Source organism: Chrysemys picta, chromosome 1 (genome assembly GCF_011386835.1).
Source record: "Chrysemys picta bellii isolate R12L10 chromosome 1, ASM1138683v2, whole genome shotgun sequence".
Lineage (NCBI taxonomy): Eukaryota > Metazoa > Chordata > Testudines > Emydidae > Chrysemys > Chrysemys picta.
In genome coordinates, this window is record NC_088791.1 from 58,695,538 (window position 1) to 58,707,726 (window position 12,189).

The following is a 12,189-nucleotide window of genomic DNA, read 5'->3' on the forward strand; positions in this document are numbered from 1 at the left end:
GGAGAGAGGGACGCGGGGTGTCCGCAGTAGCCACGAGGCTGTGGCTGAAGTGGCAGCGAGGAGTTCAGTGCTGCTGCGGTGATGGGGTTTTATTCTCTCTTCCCCGCCTCCCTCATCCCGGACCCGATCCTGAGCCCGATCCCACTGAAGTCAGTAGCACAGCTGCGAATCGGGCCCTTGGTTTCCACTGGAGGAGGGGCAGCTCCTCCTCCTTTGAGCCGCGAGGGGGGGCTGTGGTATAGCGGGGCGGGGACAGGGACAGGCGTCAGGGGACGGGAGTAGTCGGAGCTCCTGGCAGGGATTTCACAGGGGAGAGCCGGGGACGTTCCCAGTGCAAAGCGAAGTTGCACCTGAACAGATGAAGGCACGTGTCTGTCTGTCAAGTGCGTGGAGCCCAGCGAGCCTGGGGGCGGAGTGGGGCGTGGGGTGGCTCCTGGCCACATGGGCTTGGAACAGGAGTGCTGAGGCTAGTGCCCCCCATTAAGGGTGTGTTGGGAAAGGGAATGAATGGGGCAGTTTAAACACGGACAGCGGCCCGATCCTGCAGCCCACGGCTCCCCTGAATAAACTAGTCCCGGGAGCAGGCATTGCCGCACAGCGCTAGCATAGACACACGCGGAGCGGGGCGTCGCAGCTCCCTCCTCTCCTGCTGTCTCGCTAGATGCAGATGCGCCGGGACCGGGATCCTCTGGTTCCCTGGGTACATGTGGTCACGACGGTAAAAATCCCCGAGTCAGCCGGAGCCCCGCTGCTGCTAGCTGGACTGGGAGATGGGGATCGGGGCTGGGGCGCGCTTCTCTCTCGCTGAGGCAGCGGCTTTCAGTACACAAAGCACCAAGGAGGAAACACGAAAAGGGCAGCTGCCTGCCTTAATGCAGCTGCATCTTGTTGGCCACGGTTGATCTCCTCGCCAGCCCCTCTCAGCTTACCCCCTGGGCACAGGCAGGGGCTTCAACAGACTCTGGGGATAAGTTCACTGAAGCCGCAGCAGTAGCTGAACAAGGCAGCTAGGGTGACCAGAGAGCAAGTGTGAAAAAGCGGGAGAGTGGGGTGGGGTTACTGGGGGACTAATCCGGCGATATAAGACAAAGCCCCGGCCCTAACAATTGGGACCGTCCCGATAAAATGGGGACATCTGGGGACAACCTAAAGCAGTGATTTTCAAACTTTTTAGGTTGCTTACCCTTTCTAAATAATGTAGTTTACTGCATACCCCCATCTGAGCTAGGCAATGTTGACGTGGGGGAGAGGGGAGGCTCATGGGTCACCTGCCACTCCCAGATTTCTGCCTTCTGTTTAGCAACAGCTTCTCAAGTTTTTCAAACTGTGGGGCATATCCCCCTATGGGGGCATGGAGGAAGGTGGAGGGGGGGGGCGCGTCGTGATGCCAGGTGGCTCAGGCCTGCTCCCTGCAGTGGGGCTCCTGGAGGGAGGGACCGCAACCTCCAGCCTTTGACACCTCAGGAGGCCACCCAGCCTGTCTGGGTTGGGAGAGGGGCACAACCCAAAATTATAACTCAAAGGGGGCACGAGGCTGGCCCGAGCCCCGCCACCCGGGGCTGGCCCAATCTGCCTGGCATCACTGCTCACCCACCCCATACTTTCCTGCATGCCCCCCTAAGGGGGTGCGCGCCACAGTTTGGAAACCTCTGTATTAAATAAAAATGCATTGTCTGCCATTACAGGATTTTTCTTGCGTACCCCCTGACAAGGGCTCATGTACCCCTCCTGGTACATGTACCCCAGTTTGAAAACCACTGTCCTAAAGGCAGCACTGCTGAGTCATCCCCCAAAGCTGTGGCCTCCTTAGAAAGAGGTGGCAAATCTGAAGAAGTGTCCCAGATTGAGGTGTCAATAAAGGAGATTTTGGAACAAATTGATAAATTAAATAGTAATAAGTCATTAGGACCAGATGGTATTTACCCAAGAGTTCTGAAGGAACTCAGATATGAAATTGCAGAACTACTGACTGTGGTATGGAACCCATCACTTCAATCAGATGACTGGTAGCTGGCCAATGTGATGCTTATTTTTTTTTTAAAAGGCTCCACAGGTGATCCTGAAATTATAGGCTCAAAACCTATATCTTCAGTTCCAGGCAAATTGGTTGAAACTATAGTAAAGAACATAATTTTCAGACACATAGATGAACATGATTTGTTGGGAAATAGTCAACATGGCTTTTGTAAAGGGAAATCATGCCTTGCTAATCTATTAGAATTCTTTGTTGGTGTCAACAAATAAGTGGACAAGAGTGATCCAGTGGATATAGTGTACTTGGACTCTCAGAAAGCCTTAGATAAGGTCCGTCACCAAAGGCTCTTGAGCAAAGTAAGCAGTCATAGATCAGAAACTGGTTAAAAGCTAGGAAATAAAAGGTAGGAATAAATGGTGATTTTTCACAATGGAGAGAGGTAAATAGTAGTGTCCCTCAAGGATCTGTATTGGGACCAGTTCTGTTCAACATATTCATAAATGATCTGGAAAAAGGGGTAAACAGTGAGGTGGCAAAGTTTGCAGGTGATACAAAATCACTCAAGATTGTTAAGTCCAAAGCAGACTGCTAAGAGTCACAAAGAGAATCTCACAAAACTGGATGACTGGAGAAGAAAATGGCAGATGAAATTCAGTGTTGATAAATGCAAAGTAATGCACATTGGAAAGCATTATCCTAGCCATACATACAAAATGACAGGGTCTAAATTAGCTGTTACCACTCAAAAAAGAGATGTTGGAATCATCGTGGATAGTTCTCTGAAAACATCTGCTCAATATGCAGAGGCTGTCAAAAAAGCTAAGAGAATGTTAGGAATCATTAGGAAAGGGATAGATAATAAGACAGAAAATATCATAATGCCACATAAATCCGTGGCATGCCCACATCTGAATACTGTGTGTAGTTCTGGTTGTCCCATCTCAAAAAAGATATGTTGAAATTGGAAAAAGTACAGAGAAGCGCAACAAAAATGATTAGGGCTATGGAACAGTGGCCATATGAGGATAGGGACTGTTCAATTTAGAAAAGAGATGACTAAGGGGTGTGTGTGTGACTGAAGGCACCCTTGTATTCACACTCTACACACTACTGTAATAATCTTTGAACAAAATATGCCCTGTGAGGTATCATTTGAAACTAATAACTTTCTGCTCAGTAATATCATGGTAAAACTTATTTAGCAACATTGTATGTAAAGTTATGAACATAAGCTGAAATCATGACTGACATATGTGTACCAGATAAGTCCAGGGAATGAGTAAACCTGTTTCTCAAAGATGAAGGACAAGTTGATGCCCGAGTCAGGTGTCATCAAAGTTGATGGGCCTTCACCTATCAAGTGGCCATTCTTTGGCAAGGAAGGGGGATGGGCTGGAACAAACATATCTGCTCTTAGCAAACAACAGCATGAAACCTCTCCCCCCACCAGACCCTATGTTTCCTTTCTTTCAGCTGGAAAGAACTTTATCTAGGGGTCTCTCTCAGGTAAATGCATTTCAAAAGGTGAATAAACAATAAAAGAGAAAGCAAAAACACCCGAAGGTATCTTTCCCTATCCATCTCTCTCTCTTTTCACTTAAAAGACAAAAGAAACAGCCACTGGAATTTGGGAGCAGTTCCTTGCCTGAGAGTTTGGTCAGCAATGTACTGAAACCATGTGGTAAGGAAGTTCACTTTGAACCAAGTCTAGTTTGTTAAGTTTAGAAAGAGCTTTATCTTTATTTTTCTTATAATCCTTCCTGACTTTATGCCTCATTACTTGTACTCAGTTAAAATCTATCTCTTTGTAAATAAATACACTTGTTTTATTCTTTAATTAGAACTAATCTAGGGTTGTGAATTGTTTGGGTAACTCCATTTAAGGTAGCAGACTGTTATATGTTGATGCCCTTAGAAGGTCAATGGACCTAATATATCTGAACTATCCAGGAGAGGGCTGGACAGTGCAGGACAAACGTCGTTGGGGGAAAATCCGGGACTGAGAGTACATTCAGGTCACTCTGCAAGTAGTAACCAAGGCTGCTGGAAGCCAGAGTGTGGTTGGTGTTTGAGGACAGGCTGCTGGGGTCAGAGTTGGGAGACGAGGGCTGTGACTACACAGCACTCAGGCTGTGACCTGCATGCTGTTTGGCTGTTCGTGAGGAGCCAAGGTTGGGAGTTACAGCTGCAAAGCACTGTGAGACACCTTAGGTTGCAGGGCAAGTGGTGACACAGCCCCTCACTGGTCTGGATTGTCCCCTGGAATGTCATAGGGGGATATGCTAGAGGTCTATAAAATCATGAATGGATGTGGAAAAAGTGAATAAGGAAGTGTTATTTACCCCTTCACATACCACAAGAACCAGGGGTCACCCAATGAAATGAATAGGCAGCAGGTTTAAAACAAACAAAATGAAGTACTTCACAAAACACACTGTCACCCTTGGAACTCATTGTCAGGGATGTTGTGAAGGACAAAACTATTACTGGGTTCGAAAAAGAATTAGATAAGTTCATGGAGGATAGGTTCATTAATGGCTATTAGCCAAGATGGTCAGGAATGCAGTCCCATGCTCTGGGTGTCCTTAAACCTCTGACTGCTAGAAACTGGGACTGGATGATAGGGGTTGGATCACTCAATAAATTACCCTGTTCTGTTCACTCCCTCTGACGCATCTGGCACTGACCACTGTCGGAAGATAGGATACTGGGCTAGATGGACCATTGGTCTGACCCAATATGGCCGTTCTTACGGTTTTAATTAAATCTGTTAATTGAATCTTCAGTTGCCTCTTCAGTATTTGTGCAGGTAGATTAATGCCCATTTGACATTCTTCATGGTCATGCCCCCTTTTAAGGGACGAGGAGGCAGATTTCAACAGGCCTCTCTGGGAGCTTTGCTGCTGACACCACTTAACCGTGACTGTTGATCTGTCTGTAAAGGAAATGAGATAAAACTGCACTGAGTCCCAAGGTGTCCTGTATGCGGAGAGAGTATTTTAGCAGCTGTAGACACTACATCAGGGAAAACTGCACACTCCCTGGCCTCTTAAAAAGGAGGCAGGAAATCCAAAACATGGACAGGATTTTGGGGGGAGCTGTGGAGGAAAGGGTGACTAAAACACTCTGAACATCCTTTTGCTTAAATGATGTGGGACAAAAAGAGAAGACAATTTCATCCCTCCGGTAACTCAACTGGAGCCTAAATTACTCCAGAGATGAATCTGGCCCACAGTGTGAAAATAATCCTCAACTGTGAACATGCTTTTCTGCTTCTGAAATCCCTGGCTTTCATGAGGACCCACCACCATGGGTGTATAAACAGGGAAAGATTTTATTTAAATGCTGTAAATACCCAATAGAGCTGACAGTATATGTCAAAATGGAGAAATATGCACCAATATTGTGCCTTAGTAGATGGAACTGCAGGGTATTAATAATGTAAAATAGATTTAAAAGGCATTGTGTGTGGATTTATTAAACATTTCTCCAGTTAATTAAATGATCAAAATCAAGAAAGGCTCCACAGTAAACAGGGTTTTGTTAAGAACAAAAGAGCCTATCAAATGATACAAGGGGTTATCTAAAATGTATTGCCATGTACTCAGTATGCCTGAAACAAGCGATCTGTGGAAAAGTAGCTTAAAATAGGAAAGCACTATCGGGGAGAGAAGAGGCAAATTTTCCAGCTATAGTTTATACTCTTTAGAAAATTCTTTCAACAGTTTCCAGCCTATTTTAATATTGTTCAGTAATATTTATAACTGAATTTCCATCATCATTTAAAGAACTCTAAATTTAGAGACTGAAACAAAGCAGTGGCTAGTTTAGCAAATAACAGAGATTGTGAATTTATTGTCAACCTGGCTTACAGTTTATAAAATAATTCTCAGCTAGCAGGCTTGTGTATGAAAGCTATTGTAAATCAAACTTTTCTTCCAAGGGCACCTAGCTGAAGTGATTTTTTATGTAATGGTTTATGGCTAGATATAATGTTTCAAGGAACACTGCCATCCTAAAATCCATGTTACAAACAAACAAATGTCTTTACCTGTATGATGGGTGGTATTTCTATTGATATCAATGAGCTCTGGAGCAGGCCAAGATTAGTGAAGTGAATTATTATAAAAATCCAGTTTCCAGGTCATCTTTCATGGGCTTTGTTTTCTTTTTGCATTTCTCTCAACTTGGATAATGAATCAATGAAATAAAATTAATCTCCAGGTTTTTAGTTCTGCAGTGTTTGGGTTACAAACATTGTAGGGGGCTGTGGGCTTATTTAAAGAGAACTGTCTTCATTGGAATTTTTGTTTAAACTGAAACAAACATTTCTATTTGCCTTAGATTTAATAAAATCTTACGCCAAATTTAATTTGATCATATCACTAATATAACTACAGGAAAATATTAACTTTCTTTAAATAAAATAATAATACCCTCCCCTCCTCCCGCCCAGCACTGAAGAACTTGTCCCTTAATTCCTCATGAAGGCAAAACTCCTATTCATGTCAATGATTCTGGCAGTATATAAATTGCTGGATTGGCCCATCAGTAGTATAGACTGTTATCTTATGTAGCAGTAACATATTTGCATGTATTTTTTCTGCATTTCCTTAAAAATGATCAGATTGATTCACGGTTTTATTAATGTTTGTGCAGGGCTTTGAAAATACTATAGAAATGCAAAATGATATTACTGTTTGTAGCTGCTTCACTGTTTATACCCCAAATCTGGAGTGTTGACACCGAGATACCTATTTTCGGGTCTGTAGGTTCCAGGCCATAGCTGAGAGGCTAAAAATTAAGGAGATCTAAATATTTTTTCCTTCTCAGTGTGCGAAATATCATTTATTTTTTCTATTTGAGACTTTAGGGCCTAAACCTGCAAATTGATGAGGACCTTCCAGAAATCAGCGGGAGCTGAGCTGAGTCACTAAGCTCGCAGAATTGGGCCATTTGACTATAAGTAGAAATATGACATGTCATGGAGAAATCATGACCCAGGGACGTACCAAACTGTCTGACAACAATTTAGACAATAATGAATTCTCAGTTGTTGGTTTCTTGTTTAATTTTGACAAGCTAGCCTATGACATGATGCAGCTTAATGATTGTGCTGTTGCACAACATGAAGCTTCATCTGATGCTTCATGTCACATTAAATCATAAGAAGGTTTTTAACAAGAATGCTTTTGGGTTTGAGCAATTGTAATGAAGTAGGGTAATTGTCTTTCTTTTATTAAATGTTACTGATGTGAAAAACAGCCCTTTCCCTTCCTGATTGCTGATGAGATATGGACACAAAAAGTGTGAAGCTAACAGTCCATTAATTAGGACATGACTGTATCCTGTTCCAAATCTAGACGAACACCTCACCAGTAGAAATTTTTGTTGCAGGGAATTATTGCTAGCTGTCTCCATCTTCCAAAAACATCAGGATCCTTCCTCTGCCTTCTTGCCTCTATACCAAACGATCCATTAGACTGAAAGTAGTTATGGAAACGTTCTTCTTTTTGTGGTACGGTACAATGTCAAATACATTGTCAGTGCTAAGAACATTAACAATAATAATTCCCCTATAAACTTAAAAAAATCCCCTTCTAATGTGTTTTAATAAATACATTTTGCTAAAATAATAATTTTACAATTGTCATACATTTTACCACTGAAGGGTCTACAAACATTTCTTAATGTTAGCAAATGTTAAATTTGCCCCCGTTGTAAAATAGTCCATAATACTTATTATAGAATATACAATAATGTCTCTTTCAGCACTTAGCAAGGAATTTTCAAGCAGCACATTGAAAATTATATAGCAGCACAAGAAAACCATGCATGTCTGTAAGATGCTTAGCTTGTAAGGGCAGTTACTGGTCAAAATTAATTCTCGGTGTAACTGCATTGCCTTTGCTGGAGTTATCACCAGAGATGAACATGGCCCATTTTGTTTTAGATGTATTTTTAAGCTTTAATTTGCCATTTTGAAAAAAGAATATAAGAAAAACACTTTCCAGGGACTGACTTTGTGGGCATAGAGCTGTGTTTTTTAATGCCAAGCATGGTCAATGGATGAACAGCTGCGTTCCCCACCCTGCCCAACGGGAGTGGGGAGCCAGAGTGTGGCCCGTGTGGCGGCGTGGCTGCGGGGGAGGGGCAAAAGTGAGGGAAGGGCTGGGACTAGGTTTCCCGGCCGGGAGCTCAGGGGCCTGGCAGGACGGTCCTGCAGGCCGGATGTGGCCCGTGGGCCGTAGCTTGCCCACCTCTGGTCTACACAGACCATTTAATGTGCAGCACATTAGTGTGCTTTAGAAATCACACCCTTGTAGAGTTCATTACTCCACCATGTAGACAAGCCCATAGCTTAACCAGCGTTGGTAGATTGGGTCATATGGGAGGCTAATACAATTAATTGATTCACAGATATGAAGACTGTAGATTTATATAGGGAAGTATGAATGAAGTTAAAAAAACATCATGGGTAATTCCAGTAACTGAAACTTTGAACCTTCTAAACTGTTCAGTTCAAGATGCTTTAAAAATCCCATTGCAGGGGTGGAGTTCCCGATTTATTTAGGTAAACTCATTAATCTGTTATTACTGTTTTCGGGTCTCTCATCTTATTTTATTTATGTATGCATTTATCTGTTTTCCTTCTTGGATTATATTTATTTCTGTCCTTAAGACTTTTCACATCTGTCACACATTTAAAATACAAAATTTGATACAGCCTAGGGGCATGATGGTATCTAATTTACCATTTGAAAATTCTCCACCACTAACTTCAGGGAGTAACAGAAAGGATGAGATTTATAAAATAGCCATGCATGTCAGATTACCATTGGCTGTTTGTATACATTTTTTTATCTCTATGCACTGCAGAATTCAAGGAAACTTTAAAAATCAGCTTAATGATATATTGTTTTATTGGAATATATTAACAAATTGAATATTTTAAAAAGACAAAAATACATTTCAGTGAAAATAAAATGCTATCTCAACCTGCTGATAAGAGAGAGGGAGAGTTTTCCTCAGCACCTCGCCTGTGGAACTAGAACTGCTTTTATCAGACAAGATGCTTTTATTACTTGTTCAACTCCCTGTTCCCTCAGCAATGACCATGTTTTTCTGGCAGACATCTAACTGCTTCTCTTTTTAAGAAGCTAGAAAAACAACACATGGGGAGGTAAAGTGCTGTGTTATAACCAATCAGGTTTGTCTTTCCACTGCTTTAAGCTCATTTTCTCTTGGCCATTGAGAGCAGCTGCTTTTAATGAACACAAATAGGCCAATAAAATCCACACGCATGTTATTAGAAGGGTTCTTACCATCTACATTATGTGAATGAGATTAGCAGTCTGAAGTCCAAGTATCTTCCTTTGGAGTTTAAATATAGCTCGTTTTTTTTGCTCCAGGATTATAATAATTAGCTTTTGTTGTTAATTTATGTTGGTAATTAATTAATCTTCTCTATTTTTGATCACCCAGACCCTTCTGTTCATGAGCATTCCTCAACAACTAACTTTTCATTGCCCAATTGTCTCTTAGCTGCCTGATTTGAGTGCAGAGGGGAGAAGAGCTGGACCTAGGGCAGGGTGATGTGTGGGGTGGAATGATGAGAATAAAAATAGTATATCATGTAATTAAAGACCGTTTCATAATGCATACATACAAGGGGGCTGAAGTAAGAATTCACAGGCAACTGTAAACCTAACATTTCCTAACTTTTGAGTGCTTGACTTTGCAACCTTAACAGAGTTCTTTTAACAAAGCTTTTTTTGTGTGTGATAGAAACATAATGTAATAAAAATGGGCATTTTTTCTTGAACAAATATCTAGGCATTGTTTTGCATCAAGTATCACAGACATTAGGCCCCAACCCTACCTGTTGTCAGAGTGCTGCACCAGGCTGGATCTAGACTTCAGTGGCATTCCATATAGGCATGGTACAGGATTGGGGCTCTGTTCTCTACCCCCAAGGCCCTCTGTTTTTGCGTAACTATCTATGTGCTCTCTGTCTTCTTGTTTGATTTAATCATGAGGAGGCAAGAATACTCATTTCCCCTATGGGAACTGAAGATTATACTCAGGGCTAGTTTACACTAGAAGCGCTACATTGGCGCAGCTGCATTGGTGCAGCTGTCCCGCTGTAGCATGTTTGGTAAAGATGCTGTATGGGAGAGATCATCTCCCACCGACATAGTGCTGTCCTGACTAGAGCTTAGGTTGGTGTAATTTACGTCGCTCAGGGGGGGTGACTTATTCACATCCCTGAGTGACATAAGTTATACTGACATAAGTGGTAGTGTGCACAAGCCCCCTCAGTGTTCACTAGTCTAGTTCTTGTGTCACCACAATGTTGTCACTGAACTCTTGCTCTCTATTAGCCTCCCATGCAGACCTGGCATTTAACTTGGCAACGCTCAAGGTTCTTGGTGAAATTAGTTCAACAGTGTATCATCATATCTGCCCAAGCACATCACAGCAGGGCCGGCTCCAGGCACCAGCTTAACAAGCAGGTGCTTGGGGCGGCCAAGGGAGAGGGGTGGCACCTGCGGCAATTCGGGGGCGGCAGGTCCCTCACTCCCTCTAGGAGCGAAGGACCTGCCGCTGAACTGCCGCGACCACCAATCGCGGCGTTTTTTTTTTTCCAATTGCCGCCGCCGATCGCGATCATGATCGCAGCTTTTTTTTTTTCTTTTTTTTGCTTGGGGCAGCAGAAATGCTGGAGCCGGCCCTGCATCACAGAAAATACAAAATGTCAAAAATCATAAATATTAAAAAAAAAACACGTAACTGCAGCTCTATCCATACCCACATTGTACAAATTAATGTACAGCATTTGAAAATCTAGCCTAGAGCAATATTTTGATTAGTAGTATTTTGTTGTTTTGAGATTGTATGACAAAGCCTATTGTACGTGCCCTCTAGATAAATAAGAACAGCTATATCTGTCTTTCATCTGAAAATAATTAAAATGTACAAATGTGGACTGTATTTCTCTCAGCACTGCTTTTGATTATAGCTCTATACCATCTGGTGAGTGGGATTAGCAGCACTAAGTGATTTGTCACAGGTTGTGCAAATTATCATTTTTATTTTTGTGTTTGTTATTTTTATGTTTACAAATAGATCAATGTGGAGTAGTGTCTGCATGGACCAAAAACAACAACAAAGCATGCTAAGATCCTCTCTGAAAAAATTAAAAGCGATGAATATTGTTCACTGTGTGTGGGATTAACTAAAACAACATTTCCCCTTAACTCTTTGTTTTTCATTTAAGTGGGAAAAGTCTAATCTGGATCCTGTTCAGTATAATTAATAGTACAGTTCATTAAAAGTTTCAGATACAGGACCCCCTTCGGCAATGAATTCTGAATCGGTGCCCTAATGGATCTGTATGGATTCAGGGGTCCTCCTTCACAGAGCTCATTGCTGGATTGGGGACATAGCCCCAGGTAGAGGTGCTCACTCATTCCACATTGTTTAGCTACATTGAATGGTTCTAGGTAACATTTAATTCCATATCTAATTTTCATAAGTAGCTTCATAAACATTCATAGCCCAAGAAACCGCTGTCTCCTCTGCATCCTGTCAGCAAAATCCTGACTGGCAGGACTTTTCTGAATAGCGAAATGATTGATCTCACTAGGCTGTCTTCATTCAGCCTTATATCCAAGCACTATGCCACTTGCGATAGCTCTTAATTTAATCTTCAGAAAGATCCTGCAAATCCAGGACAGACTCACCACAATGAGGAAACAAGATGAAGTAAGGAGAGAGGATCATACCTCCTCTTTGACAGAGTTTGGCCCAGTAATGAAAATGGAAACCCTAGAAACTCTAAGAAATTATTGATCACTACACGTGAAACAGCCCCAGTGCCTCTAATGGTAGGGGAAAGCCAATGCAGAGCACCTAGGCCCACTACTAACACAGATCATTTACACCTTCTTTGCAGAAACCAATCTACCAGCCAGCCTTAAGTATGCCATATCCAGTTGGTCCTCCAGAACCCACAGATGACACCAGTGTCCTATTAACTATTGCCTTACAATCAACCTCTACTTCATGGGAAAAATCACAGAGAAAGGTGGAGTGAACAATCGCCAAAATCACTATTGTAGGGAAATGTCCTGCACCCTTCACAATCAGGTTGACGAGTAAGATGTGACACAGAGATTGCTCTAGTGGCATTGATGGATGATCTCCTTATG

The 12,189-nt window shown here is 42.4% G+C and overlaps 1 long non-coding RNA gene across 3 annotated transcripts in view; it reads left to right on the forward strand.

Annotated features, from left to right (window-relative positions):
- Nucleotides 1-8: 8 nt before the first annotated feature.
- The window catches only part of LOC135973654 (uncharacterized), a 78,285-nt gene continuing 66,104 nt past the window's right edge, over nt 9-12,189 (forward strand). For 2 of the 3 annotated variants that reach the window (XR_010590592.1, XR_010590591.1), the window contains exon 1: nt 25-149. This is a non-coding gene — a long non-coding RNA (uncharacterized LOC135973654). Of the gene's footprint in view, nt 150-3,579; nt 3,657-12,189 lie in introns of all 3 variants that reach the window. The other variant, XR_010590593.1, reaches the window with a different exon arrangement.